Source organism: Haemaphysalis longicornis, unplaced genomic scaffold, assembly GCF_048455015.1.
Source record: "Haemaphysalis longicornis isolate Haplotype H1 unplaced genomic scaffold, Haemaphysalis longicornis Haplotype H1 scaffold_13, whole genome shotgun sequence".
In the NCBI taxonomy this organism is placed as follows: domain Eukaryota; kingdom Metazoa; phylum Arthropoda; class Arachnida; order Ixodida; family Ixodidae; genus Haemaphysalis; species Haemaphysalis longicornis.
This window is the reverse complement of record NW_027526233.1, coordinates 81,619,653-81,637,640: the sequence shown is the minus strand read 5'-3', so window position 1 is coordinate 81,637,640 and position 17,988 is coordinate 81,619,653. Positions and strand designations below refer to the sequence as shown.

Here is a 17,988-nt window from a genome sequence, read left to right as displayed (position 1 = left end):
CAAGCCTCCCAAAAGAAAGAATGCGGCAGCGAGGCGAAAAACAATTCATGCAAGCAAATCGACGGCGATCTCGTACCTCGCTGCATGGAAATTAAAATGAATCCTGAAATACGTGAACATGCCACTCAAACCAAAAAATGAAACGAAAGTTTTTCGGTTTCGCTTGTGAACCAAATACCAAATAACGTTACGTTTTCATTGCCGTTCCGGCAAAAATATCGTTGTTTATTTTTTTTCGGTTCCGGTTTTCGTTTCGTTCCTACACCCTGGCTGCCAGTGCTCGCGCATGACCTCTTAGCGCCACCTGGCGAAGGCAACACCAGTACTTTCAGAACAGATAGCAGTGGACCCCACATGGAGGCGCTACGGTGTCACGCGCGTCCTGTAAAGTGGCTCAACGTGTCTTTTCCAACTTCACGGCAAGCGCGTACTGCCTGGGCAGAGGCACTGAACGTGTGTTTAATAGTGACGAGGGCTCGCCTGCATTCATCCTTTTATAGGTATGGACGCAGTACGTAATCTCGTGATCGGAATATTATGCGCTGAGTGAAATCAGCGGTTTCCTCGGCAATCATTCCACCAGTCGCAGCACGTATACGTCTCACTGTGAACCTGATTGTTGTGCTGTGCGTACAGATACAGCGGCTCGCTTGTGACCTTCTGTGCGTATCGCCACGCAACATGGCCGAGCCCTCAAGGACGACAACGGCGCAGAAGAGCGTGGGAAATGCTCCGGTGGACGAGAACTGGTGCCACACGCGCATGGTTGTGAGTAAGCATTGTTACCGCTGGATAATCCACGATTTTTGCAGCCATGGCGAGAAGATGGGCGGTACATTAGAGAGCTCCACGTTCTCAACGGGCACAGACGGGAAATTGACGTGGCGCTTAGAGCTGTTTCGCGACTGCAGATACGATGACCTCCGAAACCGGATCCCCACCTTTTTAGTGGGATTGCGACTTGCGTCCTGCCAATTGAGCCATGTCGACGTCGATTGCTGTGTATCAGTTCTCGATAGTAAGGGCGGAAAAACTGCTACGAAGTACCTTAAAAGCCGCTTCTATCCCAGCAATAAGGCGGCAGTCAAACTATCCGATGAGTCAGGCCAGTATTTTGATGTGAGTGATGCAGTGTCACCGGATGATACGGTCACAATTCGCTGCGAGATGGATGTGTTTGTCGGCCCCGTCAACGTCCCGGGTGAGAACAAAGCAATCGCTGTCCCCGAGCGTCAGCTGTCTTCTGATCTTGGCCAGCTGTTTGAAGACGGCAAGTATAGCGACGTCGTTCTGAATGTCCAGGGCCAGGAAATACGCGCCCACAAAATGATCCTCTCAGCACGCTCCGTCGTCTTCGCGTCAATGTTCGAGGAGAGGAAAACGAACATCTTCGAGTATGACATGGAGGAGAGGAAAACGAACCTGGTGAAAATCACGGACTTGGACTATGAAACGATGAAGCAGACGGTGCGATTCATGTACACAGACCAGGCACCCGACATCGACGCCAAGGCTGAGGATCTTCTGGCTGCAGCGGACAAGTACGGCTTGGGTAGGCTAAAGGCGTTGTGCGAGAAAGCTTTGTCCTCCAAGGTGTGCGCGGAAACAGCTGCGACGTTGCTCTTCCTCGCCGACATGCACAGTGCAGACCAGCTGAAGCGCCTCGTCATGGACTTCGTCAAAACTCGCGTGAAAGATGTGATGGTGACCTCGGGCTGGAAGATCCTAACGCAACGACGACCCCAACTCATCGACGAGGTCTTCCGTGCTTTTGCCATCGAAAGATGTCTGCGTGAGACCTGCCAGCAAGACGGCTGAAAAGATTATCAATTTGAAAATAATCTTCAAGGTTATCCATTTCCAAAGGCAAAATAATGTGTTGAGCGACACACAAGTAACACCTACACGGGGTTGCCTTTCGTATTTTCCTAAATTCATTGTTTTAAGCGGCAGCTTCGCCGGATCATTTTGGCATAATGACTGTTATTAAGTACTTGTATATGTGGTATGTAAATGAATATTCCACTATAATTACCTTTTTGTATAATGCTTTTGATTTTTAGTAACAATATTTGGCTCGATTGTGTAATAATGTTCTATTGTGTTTTTTAGGATTGTTACTCCTGTTAACCCCATTAGGAGTACTTTTCGCTTGTACTTGTTGGTAGGAGGTCCCTCCCAGTCTGTGTCTATGGGACCACCTTGAGTTATTTATGCGCTGTAAAATTTAAACTGCAACAATAAACTGAAACTGAAACGTCTCCGCAAGTCGCATTTCTCCCGTCGCCAGTCCCGTTTGCACGGCGCTTTTCCAGTGTTTACCTCCCCTTTGTGCCGTTATTACAGCGCTCTGAAGATGAATCTGTACCAACTAGCCCGGGTTTCTACGCTACTACAGTTGAATCCCCTTTGTTTCAACATTCCACACTCTGAAACCACCGCATTTCTGGTCCTGAGTTAAGCCTCCACCTGTCACGAGAGGCGCTTCCTAGTGCTAGAAGAGGGAAGCGACTTTTATCGTAGTGATGCGGAGGGGAGCGCCACCTGCCATTGTGCGAGCTCGGTCTCCCTGAGGGTTAACGACGGTGATGCACTTAGCCGTCTTCCTGCCTGCACGTAAAAGTTAAAAAAAATTACACCATCTTCCCGTGGGGAATCCTGATGAGGATGCGAAGCATCGTGGCGGTTCCGTGTGGTTCCATTGTGTTGCCGTTATGTTGAGTGATCTGGTTTTTACTAGCGCCAGAGGGAATTCCGCGTCCGGGTTCACACCGGTGGCAAAGGCACGCAAGTGCTGTTGTGTTACGGTGAGTGGGCGGTGGTTCTCGAGGCGCCGAAACTCATCCATCATGTTCTTGTCGATGCTGTCTCTGTGGTAGAATCGGTAGTCTCCGTCAGCGTTGGTGAGGTAAAGGTTGTTGACAATGGTGCACCGGCTGAGAGCAATGTACACCCCCTCCTCTTCGCAGCTTTGTCTTCTCCTTCTTCTTCTTCTTCGGCGGTTCCCCTACGGGAAGATGACGACGGTGGTTGAACGCGAACCTCTCTCGTGATGGATTCTTTGGTTGGCCAATCCCTAGGGGCATCCTGCCACAATCAGCATCAGAGGCGCTGCGGACGGGGCTGGTTGAGCTGCAATGCGCGTGGCGCTTCCCGCCACAGCTTTCCCACGGGAAATTCAGCATCCCCTTCTTAAGTTTTCAGTTCGTCGTTTCCGTTGGCGTCCAGCTTGGCGTGCCTTCGTTGTATCAGTAGCTTCTTGACGTAGTTTGAATGAGTCAAGGACATAAGGCGCGTTCGTAGCACTTGCTCCTGTCCCGGATTTGTAGCGTAGTGGGAATAGCACCGCGTACCTCCTGTTGCGGCCAGAGAGTCGTGGGATCGAAACCAGGCGCCGCTAAAAATTTCTTTTTTTATAGTGTAGTATCGCGGAGCTGTGGGTGTAAGGAGGAGAGTTGCACATGCGCAGTGAGCGTGTGGACGGCGCCGCCATCAACGACGCAGGACCAGGCGAGCCTAAGAAATGCTCCGCATTTAAAATGCAGCAGAAGAAAAAAAATGGGTTCGTTCTAGCGGCGTGCAAGGGCTCGGGCTTACCCTAAAGCCTCTCGGGCCGCTCGCCTAAGTTTTCGCCCCGGCCCGGATCCGGACCGAAATGTAAATGCTTCGATCGGGCCGGGCCGTCAGTCTTCGGCCCAGTAAAGGGAAGCGAACCTGCACGTTGGCTACGATGCCTTAGCGCGGATTATGTTCATCGTAATGACTAGAGACTAATGGCAGGCCGGTAACTCGCCAGCTTCTCTGGAAAACAAACAGAAAAAAAAACTATCTGAAGCATGCGAATTAAAGTGAGTGTTAGTTTTCGTAGAGTGTGCACCATGACCGCAATTCGGTGAGCGCAGATTCCGCAGCTTCGCGGGGAACCGAACGAAACGACGAGCGTCCCTCTACCTGCCATCTTGTTTATTGAAAGGAAATACGCGTGGGCCCGCGGGCGCGCGAGTGTAAAGTAATATGTCCGTACAAACGAAGGCAAAAGCGACAGAAGCGCGGACGGTGCCCTGCGGTGAGTCACGGAGTCTCTTGAGCAGGCATAAGCCCTGCAGCCCGCTTAGAGCCATTCCGTGGCCGTGTATTAGGCAACTGACATAATATTATTATTATTATTAGTAGTAGTAGTAGTAGTAGTAGTAGTAGCAGTGGTAGTAGTAGCAGTAGTACTAGTAGTAGAGTAGTAGTAGTAGCACTAGTAGTAGTAGTAGTAGTAGTAGTAATAGTAGTAGTAGTAGTATTTATCAGACACTGAGCAACCCACACCTTCGGGGAATGAACACGAACGCAGCGTGACTTGCATCGCAAAAAGATTTCCCAGGATGGACATGCCGGAAGCCATAGAGAATCTGATTTGATGGAGTGTAAGGTTTTACGCGTCGACGCAACGCAGGCGATGAGGCGTGGAAGTGGAGGGCTCCGGATTAATTTTGGACACCTGGGTATCCTTAACGTGCGCCGACATTTCAAACACACGGGCGTTTTCGCTTCCATCGGAAAATCGGCCGCCGATGCTGGGAATCGAACCCGCATCCTTGGGTACGGCTGCACAACGCCTGAGCCACTGAGGCAGCACGGCGGGTCCATACACAATCGCCTTCACAGCATGTTGTAAACGCTTCCTGTACGTAGTCCATCTGCATGAACACTTTAGAAAAATTTAAGCTTGAACATTACTTAGTTGTACTACAACTACTTAGTGGCGTCTTTCCCAATCCTACTTTCCATTCCCTACCCACAGGGCTTTATAGCCTCCTCCCTGAAATAAAGTCATTCATTCATTGAAATAATGGTGTCCTACTGCTTTGCTGCGGGTTTCATCTGGTCTAAATGCGGAACATTCGGGTTCAACTGGTCCCAGTAACAAGTTAACTGGTTTCAATCGGCCCCAGTTACGAATTGCCTGGTTTGCTACTGGTTTCAACTGGTTCCATGCAGTTGGCTCCATTGCAATGGCCTGATCTGCATCTGGTTTCGTCTAGTCCCAGTTACCAGGCAACTGGTTTCAAAATTGGTCCTAGTTGCAACGGCCTCGTCTGCTAGTGGTTTCGTGTGGTCCCAGTTACTACAAGGGTAATTGGTGTCAGGACTGAGGACTGAAGTTAGTTTTAGGCTGAAGTTACATATGCCATGTAGCTGATTTGTGTCTTCGATGAACATGCTATAGTTGCAGCTACTGGTTCAATGTGAAATGGTCTCTGTCATGTTTACGCTAATTTAAAGGACCGTGTTCTGTCCTGTAATCTCTGCTTGCAGGAAGCAATTACATATTTCTTGAGTCATTCTTGGGCACTCATTCTTAAGCAACTATACGTTTGACCTGCAGTGCTGTCTATTAACAGACATGCATTTTAACAAGGGCAGAGAGTTTTGGTGGGGTTATTCAATGATCACGCACGTTTAGCAAGCTGCAATAGTTTGGTGTGAAACCAGCATTTGATAATAAAAAAAAGCTTTTTGATTACACATTTGAATTTTAATAGCATAGCAGAGACACAAATCTACCCTACCTTATACTGCGCAGATCAAAATGTTCATTTAAATAAAGTCCATCCAGCTAATAAAATATTCGGTTATATATTTAGGTTCCGAGTTTATACAATTTGATGGTTTCGGCCACGAATGAATATTTGGTCAGCGTCATCGTGCGAATTAGTACAGATCCAGGATTATCCTCCTTATGAATGTCCAGACAACGCAAGCCAGACATTAAATGCTGGCAAAAACGAAGTTTCAATCTCATAACGCTGCTGACACATTGTTTAAGTGATGTTGTTTTTCAAGTCGAGCAAAGCCAAGCTAAGCCAATTGTATTTTCAAAATTGCGGCAAAGCACAGGCACCACAATGCGCCAAACGTCAGGTTAACTGAAAAAAAAAAGAAGTGCAACTTGATCCGTACCTTAAACAAGTGATCTGCTGCTATAGCAACAATTTATTCATGGACTGACTCCATCGCGTAGACGAGTGATGGCCGCTCCGGTTTACGAGGCTTCTTCAATGTGGTTCTAGCAGACAATGAAATACTTGATTTGTGCTTCACCGCTGCCTTTATCTGTTCATCCTGCACCGAAGAGGCGTCATATGCACTCACTGTTGTGACATATCGCGAGGTTTTCTGTTCCCGAGACCGGGAAGGTAGGAGGCGTTCCAATATCAGACATTGTTTCTTCTGTCAGCCGCACTTTCCAGCCAATCTTTTTAGGCAAGAATAATGGTCACGGCCTGTCTGCAAGCTATAGTACCAAAGTTCATCAGCCTAATAAACGATTTTACTTTAGTAGCCATGCTTGCTTCTATGTAAATCATGACCGGCAGTTAGTCATTTTTACAATGATCTGCACATCATTTCCGTTGCTATATCCCAACTAGTCTACGATGTCTTCCATCTCGCACTGAAATATTCTCGACCAGTTCATATTTCGTGCATTTTCTACTATGGGCCTGCCAAAGAATAATCTGTGTTCTTGTCAATAGACCTTTCTGGAAAGTTGCGCGCGCCCCCAAACGGCGGCCGCAAAGCAGCCTGGGTACTGTGAGCGCCGCAGCAGCCGCCGCCGCTACCGCCCGGGCCGCTCTTCGTGTAGCTCTACCGTGCCAGGCCGTGCCGTGCGCGACAGCGCCTGTGGAGGCGGCATTTGTTGACTGTGCAGCTTCGGCGTTTAACATTGTGTGATGCAAGCAGAAGACCTGCTATCCTGGACAGCTGTTTTGATGACTGGCTTCTTTTTCAAACTTCAGCATTCTTACCACAGCCCGCATTTCTTCAACAAACTTCTGCATTTTGGGGAGTTGCAGTGTGTATCCCATCGGTTCATGCTACACTATGTCTGTATTTGTTTCATGTACTGTTTTCTAAGAGGTTGCAAGTCATATTGTGCAATCCTGACCCCTTTTGCTGTTTTCAGCTGTGTGTAAATATGAAAGTAGAAATGTTTATTTCAACCGAAAAAAAGACGAGGAAGCTAGTATGGTGTCATTACAATAAAAGTCACGTATACTTTTATTCCGTTAGCAAAACTAACTAATACCGACTAAAAGGTAAAACTGTTCAGAGGGCGCTAATACAAAACACGCATAGCTGACATTTTGCTTATACTTATCGACTGAGAAGTAGTTCATGTGTGAAGTTCAGGTAGCAACTAATTTTCCATATCTGGTTTGGCTTGTAAGCTATCGCATTTGGGAAAACATACCACAGTATTCTCAAGTTCTTTACTTCTCGAATAACTCGCTCAACGTGTCTCCTCAGGTTGGCGATCTTCCGTGTGCGTGTTCCCTCCGCTACTGTCAGTTGACGCTGACCATTTAACATGGGGGGTATGTTCAATTTAATGCCAAGTTCACGGAGCTCGTCTTCGATCAAGAATCCTGGATCAGCCATGACGAGTTGTCTCCTTTGTTTTCACACAGGAAGTACACCACACCTTACAAGTTGGTAATAATAATTCCACGATGAGCGACCGAAAAGAAATAGAAGAAACGCTGAACTCACAACAGCAGGAACCCCGTCCCTCCAATGCCGCAGGAATCGGGCTGCAGGCAGTCGCTGCCGTTGGAGAAACCGCGTCGTTGCCGGCTGGAGCGAAAGTATTGTTTTATCGCCCTGTTACGCCCTTTGTGCTAACATTCATTACAAAACGGGCGTTGATTACTCTGAGCTTACAAGAGTATCTGGATGGTCCTGCATATCACTAGTTCGTCTTGGATGCCTGCAGCGGGACGGGCGCTAGGAGGGCAGCGTTTGGTTCACTTCGCGGCAGCTAGGAAACAAAACATATAAAACGCATAATTTACGTTATAATGCTGGGCTTACCTGTCTTTACCGGAGGACACCTCTCGGAAAAGACCCGGTGTGGAAAAATGGTCGCATACGGTCCATGCAACATTTGCGTCTGCTCGCGTTGAAATGGGCTCCACATATCCTGTGATGCTCGGACGGCTCCCACAAAGTGAATCGGCCATCATGACCCTGGCGATTTATCCGGCGAACCCATTCCTTTTTAGGTTTCTTCTCCTTCGGAAACTTGTGCAATGAAACATGCCGGTCTTGAAGCGTATTGTTGTCCCAACCGAGCACCCAGTCCGTTTGTCCGCCTCCTGCAGTTTCCTTGGCGCCATATCGTCAGTATCGCGTAAATTACAAACGCTGAGGCAGGTCGTAAATGAGTGTAGCTTTACACACGCGGAAATGCATCACGAATAACGTGTGCACACAATATGAGCTTCTTTGTTTTCCAACTCGGCTCCCTGAGGGCTGCCGCAAGCAAGAGCTGGTTATTTGTATTTTTCTCGGGGAGCTCAAACGTCACGTTTTTTTCTATTTCCTCGTGTTGAGAAATTCCTCTTTTCTTGCGGGCAGCCAGAAGCGCGAAGACGCTTTTCAACTGGCAGTAGCTGGTTCCACTCTGCACGCTAGCAGACGACGTTGCAAGCAGACGACAAAAGGTTCTCATACGGTGCAGGTAGTTTCAGAAGGATGCGGAGTTTATTTCTTATTTTGCGTTGTATGGTTTAAAGATGCTTTAATTCATACGCAACATAACTTCGCAAGCCCAACGTTTCACTCTACTTAAACTTTGTCCTTTGACGGGCTCGCTCCGCGCACGCATTGCGCGGCGGCGCGACCACCCCGTCGCCGCTGGCACCGCGCGCGCACGCAGTTCCCATGACGCCTTGAGCGGGCCCGCCAGGAGAAGGAGTGGCGCTGCAGTTTCCGGAAAGGTCTATCAGAGCAACTGGTTCGCTAGGACTGCGACCAGTTGCTACTTGTTTCGAACCCTACAGGTTCTACCTGCTACAGGTTTGCCCCACACTGGTCCCAGTGCTACTGCTTTGCCCCTACTGGTTCTGGTTTGGTCTAGTGGTTCCAGTAGCTACTGGTTTCGTCTGGGAATTTTCCAATAACCCAGTTGAACTGCAACCAGAAAGAAACAGTAGGGATATTTTCCCTTAACGTACTTGATATTCATTGCACTCTTTCCCCCGACGACTTGCAGACATTTTCGTGCATATTCAACCTGCTAACCAGATATACATGATTGTTATTTGTGGAGAAGGAGGAGGAATAAATGTTTATTTCACGAGCGTTGGTGCTGCTGTTAGGGCCCCCGCCCGGTGGGGGGCGTATCTAGTCCGGGATGCCTGGCCTTGGCTGGCAGTCCAGGCCCTCTTTACCAGTATGCGCGGGGTACCAGGCTTTTCAGGCAGGCCACCCAGTGCTCGTAAGAGGGGTAAGACCTGGGGTTTGTTCGAACTCCCATAGTTGATGGTTTAGGGCGCCAGGTAAGGAACAAAAAACAGGGGGCCGGGTATAGAGTGCGGTAAATGGCATGAAGAAGGGTGCGATAAGGATAGAAGTTTGTTTCTATTCCTCGGGAGCTGGTGGCTTCTTGTCTGATAACTCGGGATGTGGAGCCAGGAATATCCTTCTTTGACAATATTGGGCCACAATATCTCCATTTTTAAGTGCGAATGCACTTCTTAAGCGAGCCTGAAGCGTCCGCCGCCGTCCGCATAGCAACAGCTGCGGGTGCGCGTGCTCCTCGTCTTCCTTGGCAACGGGGGGAGATGGGCGCGCGCCGCCTGGCCACTGACATGGCACATACCCACGTGGGGGATTGGCCAGGAATCTCCTCGTCTTCTTGGCCGCTGACATGACACATACCCACGTGGGGGATTGGCCAGGAATCTCCTCGTCTTCCTTGGCAACGGGGGGAGATGGGCGCGTGCTGCCTGGCCGCTGACATGGCACATACCCACGTGGGGGATTGGCCAGGAATCGGGCGTGAGAAGGGCTAATGCACCCGCTTAAAGGAGTACTGACACGAAATTTCAAAGCTGAGATCCGCTCTAGCAATCAAGTACAACGACAACACAAATAGGTGTCTGTGAATAAATGCATCTTTCTTTCTTTGTAGTTGTGTGTGTGTGTGTGATCTCTCTTTCGCGAACATTACCGAACCGCGCAAATTCAACTCGTGCATTCGCACTTTCACATTCTTCCCCTGGGGGAAATGCGGGGAATTTTTTTTTTTGAGATGTTCTGCTTGGGGAGCAACAGGCGATGTTTCTCCTTGTACATGCGCGTGAGCAGCGGCATAGGACGCCTCATTGCCGGTGAGGGATGGGTATCCGGGTGCCCAGACGATTTATATTTCGTGTAGCTGAGCCTTGGTTTCGAGGATGCGGAGGGCTGTTTTGGAGATGCGTCCCCGTATATAACTGCGGCACGCTGCTTCCGAATCCGTATGCACTGCGATGGCGTCCTCACTAGTCGTTGCGGCTAGGCAATAGGCACTTCCTCTGCGGTTTCCGTCTGTGTTGTACGGACGGTGAATCAGGTCATTTTTTGACCTGTTGAATTGGTGACGCATACTGCGTGTGCTGGCCGCTGAAGATAAGGAGACGCGTCAGTGTATTTTGTAGTCGGGTTTTGGCCATATTTTATGTTCATACTTTATGGCTCGTGCGATTCGGTGAGCTTGAGTGTAAATTGGGTGCATGTGGCGTGGTAGTGGCGTTACCCTGATGTTTTATTTCTCACCTGAGTCCCTTTCCGTTTTGGTGTACTTATTTTTAGTTACCAACCAACTGCATGTTTTAGGTAAAAATACAAAGACGCGATGGGATATACGTAGAACAAGATCGTCACTGAGACGGGGGAGACATGTGATCTGTTGGATCAGGGCAGAGCATGCCAGAGCGAGCTACACACACTTTCACCCTCGCCGTTCGCCGTCGAAGCGTGTGCGAGCGCGGCATGTTGACAAAGGATATTGTAACGGAGTATTTTGGTTACATACTGCCGCTATTATAGCATGAAGATCGGAAGGAAAAAGTCGAGACGTCGAAGAAGTTTTAAGGTTAACTCGTTTACTTTACTGGTAACATTGATGAAATTAGCACTTACAAACTTGAGACAATTACACTTATTACATAGATAAAAAAGACAGTCAATAGATTAAGAGTACTTAGCGAAACATAGCTGGCGGGCGAAGGGCTCCCGGCGTCTGGCCCCGACGATCGGCAGCAAGCGGTTCTCCTGGTGTTGCTCGCTCTCTCCCCCTCAATTCGCCAGAGGGGCCGCGTTATATTTGCTTTGAGGGGACGCACTGGGGGAAAAAGCGCATCCTAGCGTGTGCGGACCGCGCGGAAAAAGGCTAAGGCACACCCGCAGCCAATCAGGAGGACGCTTCTTAGCTCCAATCAGACATGTCCCCGCCAAAGTGAAAAGACCAAAAACACAGACACAAGGTTTCGACTCGAAAACGCGCGCCTGGAGAATTACGGGCGTAGAGCAAGTAGTTTGACAAAACGCACTAAAGTGAACAGGGTGAAAGGGAAAGTCGTCGGAAGAACACTGGAGACACGGAGCCCGAACGCGACCAGCGCACACGCCACGGGGGGGCAGCATGGAACGCCGCGGCCGAGGTAACAGAAGCCGAGGCGCCTGCTCGCTCCCCTTCGTCTCCTGGTCGGCCGACGGGCCAACACACACTCGGCAACACGTTTCTTAGAAAAGCGGGGCCTTGGTGGCCGAAGAGGGATGCTAAAAAATTGAAAAAAGCAAATGGAACCGGGGATTCGCGACAATATCACCCCTATTTGCGCTGAGCGCGACCACGGGCGCGGCTGCGAAGCGTGTCTCCGTGACATCCGCTTACGGATTCTCTCATTTTTCGTCTGGTTCACTCCGGCTCGCTCTCCCTGCTGTTTCTATGCGCTCGGTTGACTTTTGATGCTTGTCCAAACCAGCTTAAGCGTAACTTTTAATCATAATAAAAGACTTAAAATTGCATCCACATAGAACAAGGCGTAATTTACAGCATAGTTTCTGATACCGCACCGGAAGAAAGATTGCCGGCGTCGACCGATTCCTTCCGAAGCCGGTGCCCGAATAGCCGGAGCTAGGCGTCAGCTCCTGTATTTACAAAAGGGAACAGCCAGCTGCTAATCACCGACTACAGCGCAAATGCAAGACCAAAACAATTGCCAAGCCTTCGGGGCAGCCGGCTTTGGCAGAATGCGTTACGATTCCTGATAACCGTATGTAAGGTAAGACACTTTTTGCAACTTTGCCGAACGCCGGAAAGTATTGAATCACTTCACTTTACGTTGTCATGGAATGAAAGTATGCCTACATGCACTATGGGCCGCAAAAATGTAGCTTGAGTTTCAAATACCCTAGCGTGTGTATAGGTACGTGCTGGTTTTATACGAGGCTTCTAACCGGCAGTATGGAGACCTACTGAGCGTAACGAATAACGTGTACGGTAAAAATACAGTAAAAGTATGTTTTTTCAGACCTGGACGGATATTTCGGTACGTTTTGCAAAGCCATACCTTTTCAATATTCAGATATGCGTTACAGGAGGAAGAAAAGGAGGAGACTTTATTTTACACTAAAATCGAGCTGGTTAGTGGGAGGCGTCGTCAGTCCAGGACAAGAGATAAAGAGTAATTTTCTTCAATTCATTGAACTCCATCCCGAGTAGGCCAGCATTTATTCTTTATGCCTGAAAGGGTTCGAAAACAATAAAGAGTTGCTTGGACATATTCATGCGTTGAGATTCTTGTTATGCTAGAAACCGGCACGTATACGATTTCTTCTGTGCGTTAGCGAGTATATCAAGCCTTCAACACCGTAATTACGTCAAAACTGTTAGGGTTGAGAGTAAGTTCGTTGAAACAACGAAGGTTGCGATGTAAATTCGGGGCACAAAAACTGCCCTCGAGTACTTTTGACAACGTTGCCTGCCCCGTTCCGCGGTGGCGTAGTACGAACCTTCTCATTACATTTGCACGTGAATAAACACCGCACTAGATAAAGCAAGCGTGGCAGGGGGCGGCAGAAAGTTAGATGGGCAGATGAAATTAAAAAGTTTGCGGGGATAAATTGGTCGCAGTTAGCACAGGACCGGGATAATTGGAGAATAATGGGAGAGGCGCGGACAAACTAGGAGCTGCCTGTTTTACTACCGCTACGTAGGCATCTTATTGTTTGTGTAATATGTCGCGCACGGAACGCCAGACGAAACTACATCTACGGCACCCGGCTCTACCAAATGCGTGGTGTGTTTATGTTTCGCCGAATGCGGGCAGGGGGATGCTCGCTGCGCGGCGGACTCGTGAAACGGACTTTGACCCGGCGGTTTGAGCGGCGAGGCAGCGGGAGAGGCGGGCGAGCAGTCGCCATCCAAACCATACCCAGCTTTCTCGCTCAAAGTTCCAACCTCTCAGGAACCTAGCAAAACCACTTGAGGAAAGTGATATTTAGCATAAAGCCAGCAGTCAACGTGAAGATGAAAACGCTAAAAGAACTTTCCAGGTTTCTGAATATTTTTTTGTGTAATTCGCTGTCAAATCTTACTCCCAATGCATTTCTATGGGATAGTTTCCATGGCGCAGGAACCTAGTCGCGAAACCTGCGCGACTTGAAACTGTGCACAAAGAAAGCATTCACCCCAAATATTAGCTGTGCAGAAGACGTTTTCATTTCGCTAAAAAATTCCAGGGTAATCACTGTTGAAAGGACTGCCATGAGCGGGAAAGCTGCACATGCCCCGACGAAGTAGCACCATTTGTATAACGTTCCGTTCCTTAAGTTGTGTAGCTCACCAAAAGTGCATATTTTTGTGTTTTTTCTTAACGTCATCGTCACAGACAACATAACACACCAACCCCATCCGCTCCACCACTGAGAGGACACCGGACAAGTCGCATAGGGCCGTTTGACGTCCACGTTTAGACCTCCCGCCAGCGCAATGGACATGTCACCAGTAAAGGCATGGAACCTATAGCTTCGAGTGGCGTCATGCACGTGGTTTCCTGCCTGGCTGTATTGTTCCAACTCTTGTTTTGCTCGTCGACGTACATGCTCAGCATGTCTGCAGGTGTTTTGTTTAACGTTTCGGTCAGCCCGTTTGTCTGCGGATGGTAAGCTATCGATTTTCTGTGCGAAGTACCGGTGAAGTTCATGACGCCGCACACAAAATCTGCGTTGAATGCGGTACCCCTGTCTGTAATCACAATTTCCGGAGCGCAGTGGCGCAAAACAATGTTTTCGATGAAAAAGTGGGCCACGTCGAGAGCTGTGCAACGCTGCAGGGCTTTCGTTTCGGCGTATCATGTAAGACAGTCGGTAGCGACAACTATCCACTTGTTGCTAGAATGAGCCGTAGGAAAGGGGCCCAAGAAGTCCATGCTGATTTGTTTAAATGCTGTTTCCGGTATTTGAACAGGTTGAAGTAAACCGCCTCTCCGTACCGGCGGTATTCTACGTCGCTGACAGTCACGGCGCATACGGATGTATTGCTTCACTGTACAAGGAAGTTTCGGCCAGTAGTAGTTCCGTTTAATTCGGGACATCGTACGTGCATAACCGAGGTTGCCAGCGGTAGGGTCGTCGTGGCAGGCCTGTAGTATTTCCTGTCTAACGCTCGTGAGAACAACGAGAAGATAGTCTCTTCCGTTCATCCGTTCGGGGCGAAGTTTCGCTTGTAGAGGACGTTGTTTCCCAAATAAAAAAACGGGACTCCACGTATGAACAGCTTTGGCTTGTGCGTCGTTCACCCTTCCAGAAAATTTACAAGTGACTGCAACTCGACGCCTTCCCCTTACTTATCGGACAACGTTGTGGCATCGATGGCACCAAGAAACGTCGCGTCATCATCCTCTTCCGGTCCGGGACACTCGACTGGAGCTCGAGACAGGCAGTCGGCGTCAGAATGTTGTTTCCCTGACTTAAACACAACCGTCATATCAAACACGTACCTGAAGTCGAAGGCTCCAGCGGGCTAGGCGTCCAAGGGTTTTCCAAACTCGCCAACCAACAAATGGAGTGGTGGTCGCTTACAACTCGAAATGGGTGACCGTAGAGGTACGGCCGGAATTTCAAGGCTACCCGCACAACAGCCAGGCATTCCTTCTCGATAGATGAATAGTTGTTCTCCGCGCGGGACAGTGTTCGGCTTGCGTAAGCAACAACTCCTCCGAGCCACCTTGCCATTGAATCAGCGCGGCTCCAAGGCCAACGTTGCTGGCGTCTGTATGGATTGTGGTGGCCGCATCTTCATCAAACTGGGCAAGCACAGGCGGCACTTGTAAGCGACGCCGCAGGTTCTCGAAAGCAGCCTGCCGCTCAGTGGTCCAAACAAAGAAGACGTCATCGTGGGTGAGCTAGGCTTGTTAGTGGAGCCGCGACGTGGGAAAAGTTTGGGATGAAGCACCGGTAACAGGAGCATATACCTAAAACTTGCTGCACGGCCATTTTGTTGGCAGGCTTTGGGAAGTTGGACACGGCGAATACTTTGTCAGGATCAGCCGTGATGCCGGCGTGGCTGACAACGTGGCCCAAGAAACTGAGTTCTTGATACCCGAAATGACACTTTTCTGCTTTAAGGGTAAGACCAGCTGCTCTTATGGTGAAACGTATACAGGATAGTGCGAAGAAAAGTTTGACATCCATTTGAATGCAGCCGTACGGCTCCTGGACCAATACGAATTTTTCTTCAACTGCGAAATTTCTGAGGAAGCTGTATAGCTTTCCTTTGTAGCCGTATGGCTGCATTCAGGGGGATGTCAAACTTTCCCTCGCAGAAACTTAGTCCACCTTGGGGATTTCCCCTAAATCTGGTCGATTACACAGGATAGCCTTTTCAGTTGTTCTGCAATGGTTGACGAGAACACCATAACGTCGTCCAGGTATACTAGACACGTCTGCCACTTGAGTCCGGACAGAACAGTGTCCATCATTCGTTGGAATGTTGCCGGTGCCCAACACAAGCCGAAATGGAGGACTTAAATTCATAAGGTCCGTCTGGCGTTATGAAGGCTGTTTACTCGCGGTCGCGCTCATCCACGTCAATCTCCCAGTACCCGCTCTTTAAATCCATCGACGAAGAGTAACGGGCATGACGATGCCTGTCGAGGGATTCATCAATCCGGGGCAACGGGTATACGTCCTTCTTTGTCACATGAGTGAGCTTTCTGTAATCGACGCAAAGTCGCAATGTGCCGTCCTTCTTTTTGGCCAGAACGACGGATGATGCCCACGGGCTTCGAGAAGGCTGGATGACATCGTCGCGCAACATCTGCGCCACTTGGCTGCGAATTACGTCCCGTTCCTTCGCAGAGACACGGAACGGGTTTTGACTAAGTGGTCTCATTATCATCAACAATGATGCAATGTTTTGTAAGCGGAGTTTGACGCACGCCAGATGTCGAAGAGAAACAGTCCTTGAAGGTCGTCAGCAGCGCGAGAAGTGCTTGTTGTTCAATTAAAGACAAGCCGCAGTTGACGTCGATGACGGCATCGGAGCTGGTTTCACCGGGTGCAGCGCCTTGTAACGCAAAGCAGTCTTCGCCATCAGCTATGTCTTCGAAATACGCAACTGTCGTGCCTTTGGCGACACGTTGGCATTCATTGCTGAATTCAGTAAGCAGCAATGCTGCACGGCCATCAGTTACGTGCAAAACGCCTCGAGCAACTGCGATGCCATGACGGAATAAAAGTTGATAGATTTACTCTGCTATGCCGTCAACAGTGCTAAACATGTCGCCGTGAACTGAAACTAGCAAGCAGGACTAGCAAGCAGTTGTAGATAACCCGCAACAGCGCTCGGCATGCTGCGAGTTCTGGTAGGTGCTGGCTTGACGACAATGTTATTAGGCGTTCACCAACGTCGATCACAGCGTTGTACTTCGTTAAAACGTCCAGCCCTAAAATAAGGTCCTTGCGGCACTCCGCAAGAACCACGAAACTGCCGACAAAATCAGCGTCACCAATGGTGATTATGGTGGTGCACTTCCCCACTGGCGACCATAAATGGCCTCCAGCAGACCGAATCTTAAGTCCAGACGACGGCATCTTCACTTTTTTTAACTAATCGGCGATGATCTGACTAATTATGGAGTAATCTGCACCAAGAAGAGAAACCGCGTCATGTCCATTTATACAAACGACGAGGTCGGCGCTTCCAGCTTCGGCGAAAGACATTCTCGTGGTATCCCTCCCCGTTGGAGACGTCGCGTGGTTTTGAAGGTCTTGCGTAGTTAGGCTACGAGCAACCCTGCCTCCAGAGGTTGCTGCTTTAAGTTTCCCCGCCTAGGGCATCAGATCTGCCTCGCCGTATCCCTCCGAAGTTCCGACGGTTAGGTGAAACATCGATCGCTGGGGACGGTGAATGTGATCGACGGTTCGGCGAAAGGTCTCGTCTCGCAGAAAGCTTTTCCTCGATAGCAGGGGGTCTTTGCCTAAAGTTAGGGCACGGAGCCGTGGGAGCGAATCCGGGAAGCCCCATTTCCCGGTACGGACAGCGGCGGTCGATGGGGCCTGCTTCACCGCAGTGAAAACATTTTGTGCGCCAGACCTCGGACTTCCGCACATGTCGTCCATCTGAAGTCTTCATTCAAGGCCGAGGACGCGGGCTGGTGTGCACTCCCTGAGGCCAGGAATCGGTCTGAGACACCCGTTGAGGCACTGGAATAGTCGGTACAGGTGGGTGACGACGGACAACCGACCCGTAGCTTGGTTGGAGTTGTTGTGGCTGGTGCTTCGGAATGGCCAAGACTTGCCGGATCTCCTGACGCACTACGTCGGTGACAGAAGCGCATGCAAAGGCTGCGAAGAGCCTATCCCGTGCAGTTGTAGTTTCTCCCTAACAATTGATCGCACGAGCTCAAGCAGTTATCTGTCACTGGATGCAGACGCTGCAGCAGTAGCGCTTGAAGGACCGCGGGTAACCCGGTCATACTGGCGGCACGTTTCCTGCAGAGCACGCTCTATGGCTGTGGCCTCCGTAATGAAATCCTCCGCAGTACGGGGTGGATTTCGTACGAGGCCAGCGAACAGTTGTTCCTTCACACCATGCATTAGATGCCGTAGTTTCTTCGGCTGTGACATTTCAGGGACATCAATCAATCAACCGTGATACTG

At 49.6% G+C, this 17,988-nt stretch overlaps 1 pseudogene; it reads left to right on the top strand.

Annotated features, from left to right (window-relative positions):
- The first annotated feature begins 396 nt into the window (after positions 1–396).
- LOC144164363 (speckle-type POZ protein pseudogene) lies at positions 397–2,271 on the top strand (annotated as a pseudogene).
- The last annotated feature ends 15,717 nt before the right edge of the window (positions 2,272–17,988 follow it).